The following is an 8677-nucleotide window of genomic DNA, read 5'->3' on the forward strand; positions in this document are numbered from 1 at the left end:
AACAGCGCACTCGTATATACGTAATCCAGGCACAAAGACAGCGAACTCCTCGCACTCAAGCCTCGACATCGGATGGTAGACCGTAAATACACCCGTGACGGCGGGGAGCGGCATGCGCCTAATCTAAAATGTTGGTCCCAAAAGGGGTGAGTACAACCACTCGGCGAGTAAAATGATCCAACAACCACTCAATGCATCATGCAAATTATACATGCATTGCGGCGGTACTTACCTTGAAGCCATGCGCATACTATCATGCATCATTATCATAATCATATACATGTCATCATCATCATCACATCATCATCACACGTGTCATCATCATCATGGCATCATCATATCACACATGTCATCATCATCATGGCATCATCATATCACACATGTCATCATCATGGCATCATCATATCACCATGTCATCATGCCTTATCATATATCATCATCATCATCATCATCATCATCATGCATATCATCATGCCATATCATATATCATCACCATCATCATCATGCATATCATCATGCCATATCATATATCATCACCATCATGATCATGCATATCATCATGCCATATCATATATCATCACCATCATCATCATGCATATCATCATGCCATATCATATATCATCACCATCATCATCATGGTTTGATTTCCACTTTTAACTTTCAATTTGATCACCACCTCATCCTTCCTCGGATCATCAATTTCATCTCATATTATACACTCGCATCCCATTCGAAAAACCGACATTCAGCCATTCCGACCCCACTTGGGCATCTAGCCCCCCACATTAGGACATATCGCATCCCAACTAGCATCACGAGGTATTCCCTGGGCAAAGACCTCCGACAGGGCTTCAGCATATCCTCTCTGGCCGGGCATCCCGCTTTTAATCCTGGCATCGCGAGGCATTCCCTTCGGGCAAAGACCTCTGAAGCCCAGGGCTTCCGGCCCCCACATTAGGGCATCCACGAATCTCCCGGGGTCATCCGGCCTTGTATCTCAATACAATCCGGGCATCGTCCTCCACCACAACCACCTCCTCATTTATTATTATCCATGTTTACCAATTTCAGTCTTAATTTAGCATCGCATATGACGTGACATCAAACAAGTCATACTTGACATGGAATTCATACATGTATGTCAATTCAATGTCATGCATACATCGAACCTCATCATACATGCTGCATGGTATAATTATTTATGAAATAAATTTAATGGAATTTATGGCCAATAAAATAATCCATTTTCATGCCCCTTTTTTCATTTATTTAAATTCAAGCTTTGATATTTTCAAAAATTTTAAATTTAACATCTATAAATTATAAAAATTAAGGCAAGTGATAAACAAGACAATATAATAATAATTTCATGCAAAATACATGGCCAAATAGAATTTCACACAATTTCACAATTCTCACAAAATGGCATGTCATTTTCGGGTGAAATCAGAATGCACGGTTTTTGAAGAAATTTGATTAAAATATCCATACAACCTCCAAAAAATTACGAAATTTTGGAGTTACAGCCAAGAAATTTTCATTGCATCTTTCATACAGACTTCCAAGTCAGATTCTTTTTAGATAAATTTCTACAGTCTCTCGAAGCTTCTGGATCCATTACCGAATCGTCAATACATGCTTCTCGAAATACTGGGTTTTCACCTACCTACTCTTCTTATTTTCTCTGAAATTTAGATATGTTCTACATCAAGATATTCTCTACAAGTTTTGTGAAGAGATCCAAGTGAAATATCCAGAGTATAGTCGACATTTAGGTCTATGAAGTCTCGGGTGTCCCGTAATACATATCGAATTACCGTCTTCAGGATCTAGTCGATTTACTACTATCTTGTTCATTTCACTTAAAATTTGAGATGTTGTAGTTTAAGATGTCCCCTACAACTTTCATACAGCAATTGAAGAATATTCTTAGCACAAATCAACATGCAACCACAAATCCAACAAGAGGTCAGTAAAATCGTTCAAGATCTGAGGTCTCCGTAGGAGAGGTTAGCCCCTCAAATATCCATCCTTTTCCACCAAATTTGAGTATGTTGTAGTTCAAGATGTTAGTTACAACTTTTGAAGAAATTGAAGCCAAATCTGACTCCAAATGTATGCCTGCTCACAAACATTCTGACTCAAACTGTTCAAGCGAAAACAGCCATACCACCAAAACAATCCATCCATACTTGGTTTTCCTCATCTAATCACCCAAACTGACACTATATCAACCATACATGTAACAAACACATGCAAGAGCAGCTAGAGGACTCCCACTTGCCTCCGACTACACGAACGGCGGCACACGGCGGCGAGCACGGCGGACGGACGGCGAGGACGCGACTCCCTCCTCGGCTTCTCCTCTCTCTCGACGCTTTCCCTCTCTCTGCACAATCTCTCTCTCTCTTTGGGCGAATGGCTAACTCGGCCATTCTCTCCTCTCTTCCTTTTATCTCCCTAAACCTCATCATTAGTAATGATTAGGTTGCCTCACCAATGGCCAATGCATGCCACCCTTCTTGCCACTTGTCAAAGTTCATGCATAATGGGCTTGGGCTTTGGGGTTGGGCCGGCCACTCTTGGGCCTCCTCTTGGGCTGGTCGACAGCCCTTTGTGGGCCTAATTGGGCCGACTAGCTTGGCCCATCAAGGCTTCAGCCAATGGGCCTAAGGCCCTACCTAAAAATTAACTTTTCCCCTTTTTTTAATCTCTTCCATAAATTTTTAAATTTTAATTTCCACATGGCCAAAGTCTTGTGACATTTTATTTAATTCATAAGGTGCATGGCCAAGCATAGATGTCATCATTAATCTATCAAATTAAAATTTCATAAACACAAACACAAATCACCTAATCTTAAAGAGACTAATGGCTAAAGCATAAACCATAGGTAATTTCATTACCTAATTAGAACTTTAACACACCTTATAGCTTGACTTTGATTTTGGGATGCCACAAGGAAATTGCCATGCAATTAATCACTTGGAAAATAAAAAATTAAAATTTGTTTTCAATTTATGTTTTGGCTCTTCTAGTTCATGTTTAGGAAATTTCGTCCATCATTGGGGCATCCCATATCTTTGTTTTCTAGTCCATTTTTAGGAAATCCTCTTCATATGTGGGTTTTTCTTGTTAAAAATAGATTGTCGTCATGGACTAGCTCCTATTTACACCTCATGCTTCCATGTTCCCACTTTCCTTAGGTGATTGAGCGATCTCGCTCACCCATCTGTACATGGCCGAGCTAAAATGGCGGATCAAAACAAGGTGCTGGACCGTATCATCGACAATATGAACAAGCGAATTGCATACCTCCAAAGTCAAGTCGATGAATATGCGCTCTTGTGGCTTTTCTCATCAAGCAAGGGCTATGATGTTAGTACTCTATCTTCAAGTAGAATTTGCGATTCTAAAAGAGAGACCAGAGAACTTTTGGAATCTCATGCTTCCACCATAAACCAGGTAGCTGAATTTGAATGCCACCTGAGCCATTAGCATATCTAGGCTATGGTGATGAGACCAGGTTGAGGAAGAGGAAGGGATCGATGTCTAGGGATGATAACGATGTTATCTCCAACTCTTCCGATGCGTTCGAAGGATGTGAGGGCAAGATCTTCAAGCTTCTCCAGATGAGAGAAGAAATGCTCCACACAAACACAAGAGATCCAAGCAGATCAGCCCGCACCATGAAGATGGCAAGGGGCTCCACTTGATCCATCTGTTGCTCATCACGGCCACCGCAGTGGATGAGAACAACGCGGCTTGCCCTCGACAACCTTGCCGAGCTGTACCAGAGCGTCTCGCTGATCGGCGACTCAGTGCAGCGGGTCGTGGCCTACTTCGCCGATGGACTCGCCGCCAGGCTCCTGACCAGGAATCCCCGTTCCATGACATGATCATGAAGAGACCAACCTGCGAAGAGGAGTTCGTCGCGTTCACCTACCTCTACCGGGTCTCGCCGTACTACCAGTTCGCTCATTTCACGGCCAACCAAGCCATTCTCGAGGCCTTCGAGAGAGAGGAACAAGTTAACCACCATGCTTTGCACGTCATCGATTTCGACGTGTCGTATGGCTTCCAGTGGCCTTCTCTCATCCAATCTCTATCCGATAAGGCAACCAGCGGGAATAAAATCTCCTTACGGATCACTGGCTTTGGGAGAAGCCCCGAGGAGCTACAAGAAACTGAGGGCAGGCTAGTTAGCTTCTCAAAGGGTTTCAAGAACATAGTCTTTGAGTTCCAAGGCCTGTTACGAGGATCAAAGCTCGTCAACCTAAGGAAAAAGAAACAAGAGACCGTCGCAGTAAACCTAGTTTTCCACTTAAACATGCTGGGCAATTTCGCAAAAATCTCGGAGACTCTTAAGTCGGTGCATTCTTTCAAGCCGTCCATCGTGATGCTCGTGGAGCAAGAGGGTAACCGAAGCCCTCGGAGCTTCCTCTCGAGATTCATGGAGTCCTTGCACTACTTCGCGGCCATGTTTGACTCTCTCGACGACTGCCTTCCATTGGAGAGCTCAGAGAGGCTGAGCATTGAGAAGAACCATCTCGGCAAGGAGATCAAGACCCGGATGAACTACGAGAAGGACGACAGGCGCTGCGCACGGTACGAGAGGATGGAGACGTGGAAGGGGAGGATGGAGGCTCATGGGTTCGCGGGGTCAGCTGAGCTCTAAGTCCATGTTGCAAGCGAAGCTCCTGCTGAAAATTAGGGCACACCATCGTCCTCTTCAGTTCGAGGGCGAAACAGCGAGTTTAAGAGTGATCGAGAGATGAGGAAGAGCGATCTCTTTAGGGTAGCAGAATAGGTCATGATAACAGCCTCTGCATGGCATTGCGTATGGTAGAGAGAGAGAGAGAGAGAGAGATTGAATGATTATATATTCTATGATTTTTCTAACACATTCATCGATTATTTCATTGTCATTGTTGTTTGTAACTGCATTAGCAACTAATGACCAAAGACCGCAAGATTGTTTTAAGGTTGCTTGATTGGAGTCTCTGTATCTACAATTTACGTACCTTATGTTCTTTAGCTTGCAAGATCTCGTCGTATTCGCACTTGCAAGTGTCGACACGTAAACATGTATGTTGGCATTCACCTTACAATTTATGCTTTGTAATACAAGAGGTTTGAGGTGGACATGTCACGAGCATATCACGACTTTCATACGTTTGAAGCAATAATCATGGTCTTCTCCTTTCAACTCCTATAACATCCTATTGCACCTTCAGTCCATTTTATGTTAGATTTTTAACTTCAGCCGCTATACAATTTTTTTTAGTTTTTCTGAAGAAACCAAATTTCTTTCCTAATTTTATACTTTTTGTTCAAAAATAATAATAATAATAATAATATTTTATTTTTACATACCTTCGAGCTGGTCTATATGCTACTTGAAGCTTCGCATGGCCTGAAAATAATTTCATTTATGAAAGACCGACCAATCTAATTAGGCATGGGAAAACCCGCCCATTCAAGTTTTCAACCTTTCTCGTATGTTATGTTACACCCTTACGGTTTCATGCATTAGGGGGAAAGTGAGAAATGAGAATGCTTCATTCGATTGGGTTCGTGGCCGAAACAAATAGAATCGAACCGAATTAGTTTGGTTTGTGAAAAGAGAAACCGAGTTGCTAAGTAAGGGCTTAAAACAGAACTGTTTGAATTCTATTGGTCATATATGTCTGATCTTCCATTCAATCTTCCTATTGAAAGTTAGCTATCTAAATCTTCAAACCTTTCAAAATATTCGATTCTAGAACATCAGATTTTGGCTTTGAACAGTGACACCATGTGATTAACTAGTAACTATCAAATTTGTGCTACGCTGGGCGAACTAGTTAGGCGAAAATTTCACCTAAGAAAAAAATTGGAAAGAACAAGGATAGCTTTTGAAGCCAAAACGATGTCTTAGTCGTGTGACTCCGGCAAGTCACGACCACCTAGATTTGGATCACATGACCTTTGTGAAGGGTCGCCCGAGGTCGCGTGACCAGGTGGCCCTTGCCCAAGTCATGTGAACCCCGCTAATCGTGGCGACCTAGATATAGGCCGTGTGACCTCGTGTGAGAGGTTGCAAGGTCATGCGACTAGGCCGCCCTTGCCAAAGTCACCTAGGTTGTGCGTGACCCTCACTAGGGTTCACTGACCCTAGGTGGCCCCGGCCGATTGTTTCGAGGGCCGCTTGAGGTCTTGCAACTCAAATGTCACCGACGATAGATTTCAATCGCCGGTGATCACCTACCCTTTGTCGACGGACTTTTCTTTCTCTTTTGATTGAATTTTTTTTTTTTCTTTTTTTTAATCACAAAAGTCATTTGTAAATATAATCTCCAAACATTATTTTGCTTAAAGGTACTTACAATGGATTTCAGTTACAATTTAACAAACAAAATTTGCATTTTGAAAATCTCTTTTTTAATTTAAAACTTTACATTTTCTCAAAAGGTTTTCTCCAAAGTTCAACTAAACGCATTCTTAAAATTCAACTAGCTATAGACCTCGACCATTGACCACTGCACAACCTTTACCGCCAAACCCCTTTACCACATAAGGCATTGTCGTTCCCATGGGTTCGTCCGAGACTTGACGCCATGGCATCTCCCTCTTTTTCCCCCTTTACGAAACTATTGGTATCCCGGAGTCAAGCTGGGCTTCCAAAGTCGGATTAGATGACGGGAGGTGGAGGCCTTGTTGGTGGCTTGAGCCTGGTGGCGGCGTTGAGGTGGTTGACTAGTGGCATGGGCATGCGGCGGCGACGTGATTGAGATTCTGGCAGTGTGAGTGCATTATTGTTGTGGCAATGGTTAAGGAGCATGGCAATTCCCACCTTGGAATTGGGAATTGCCACTAAGCTCGGTTAAGAAAATAAGAATCAAGACATGCTCATTGGTTTCATGGATCTACCCAAGAATCAGACAGTCGGTTCAGTTTGGTTCTCGGGTGGGTCCATAGAACTAGTCCCCAATCCTTATAAAGTTTGTTTGGTCTTATATTTGGGTTGAATTGCGAGCCATTAATTTTGATTAATGATTAAAAGTTATAAAGCAAAACTAATAGATAATATTCGTTAGCAAAACTATAGAGGCCCGACATCTTGGTGGATGGGCAGGTGGTTCCAAGTCTAGAAGTTGGAACTAGGCAGGCTTCGCAGAACCACTAGTTCGACCCGATTTGCTCGATCCGGTCATATTTTGGGTGGTTCGGGTAGTTCCCGATTCTTTTACACACTCCTGGGCCAGGTGGAGGAGGAAAAGAGAGCAAGTGAGTGTGTGACGGTTTTGTGAAAAGGGAATAATGTCATTTAGAGAGTTACTTTAAGTTATCTCTAAATATAGATAATCCCAATTCATTTCGACCCTTTTGTAGATCGTACTACACACTATGTAGCACGAACACTCTTTGGAAGCTTTCATGTTGTGTACGACACTCCGACACGTGCCCGACACGCAATAACGTGAAGTGTCGAAAAATCCCACACGTGGTCAACTTTCTCCGACACGCCCGACACGCGAGTGGAATTTCGACACCGATTTCGACACGCACGCACCTGGGTCAATTTTAAAATTTCTAATACTTGAGGGGTCAAAATATAAATATACACAAAATAAGTAATAAAAGAAGTAATAAAATTTCTATAAATATACATGCATGGAGTCAATTTTTTTTTTTTTCAGTTTTGTTTTTTTAGAATTGTTTTATTTTTTAAAAGTCTTTTACTATGAAAGAAGTAATAAAAAAATGCTATATATGATAAATAAATAAATTTAAAAATATCATTTCAGCATTTTTCTTTAAACAATGTTTTTTCCTCTAAGTTTTGTGTATTATCGTAACAAATTAAAATAATGAATGATATTATTTAATATCTTTTGTGTAAATTAATTCTAGGCTATTTTTATTATTATTTATTTATGTATTTATATATAAAAATATATTTAATATATAATGTGTCGAACGTATCGAAATTCTCTATTTTTAAATGACGTGTCGGCGTGTCGTGTCGTGTCGCGTCGTGTCGCGTGTCGGTGTGACATAGACTACACAATGTGGTTTGAATTTTGCTCAACCTCACTATAGTTTATCTTTATCGTATAGTCTTAATTCTCTAAAGTAAAGAAAACCTAAAGTTTAGGTTCAATCTCAATTTCGTCTAGAACTTTATTTTGTTAAAAAAAAAAATTCCCTTTTCATTTTAATCCAAAATTGTCCATGCGTTTTCATCAATACCCTTTACCTTCATATGAGCAACAATCAATCTCATTGTGTCAATACTCTTGAAGGAAGTAGTAAAGACCTTTGAAAACATGGACAAATTTAGGATTAGGATGAAAATTGAAATATATATATATTTTAAAAATGAATGGCAGAATATTGATTTAAAATTTGAGATTCTTTAGGAATTAACACCGATCATATACAACAAAAATTTGGTCAGAAAGCCGGAGCCGTTAGAATCGAGTGAAAATTCCAAACGGTCGTCTTTCCAAGCATCACGATTCAAAAATCAAACCTTTCCCCCTCTCCTTCTCTCTCTCTCTCTCTCTCTCTCTCTAAAGCTCGGCAACAATCAATCTTTCACGAATCCAGAGCACCGCCATCCGTTTCCACTCTCGCGATTCCTCTCTTCCTTCGCCGCAGGAATCGGTTGAGCTCGAGCCCCGGCGGAAGA

At 41.2% G+C, this 8677-nt stretch overlaps 1 pseudogene; it reads left to right on the forward strand.

Moving 5' to 3' along the window:
- The first annotated feature begins 3479 nt into the window (after positions 1-3479).
- On the forward strand, positions 3480-4849 carry LOC120292043 (annotated as a pseudogene).
- Positions 4850-8677: the final 3828 nt, after the last annotated feature.

This window comes from Eucalyptus grandis, chromosome 3 (genome assembly GCF_016545825.1).
Source record: "Eucalyptus grandis isolate ANBG69807.140 chromosome 3, ASM1654582v1, whole genome shotgun sequence".
In the NCBI taxonomy this organism is placed as follows: Eukaryota; Viridiplantae; Streptophyta; class Magnoliopsida; order Myrtales; family Myrtaceae; genus Eucalyptus; species Eucalyptus grandis.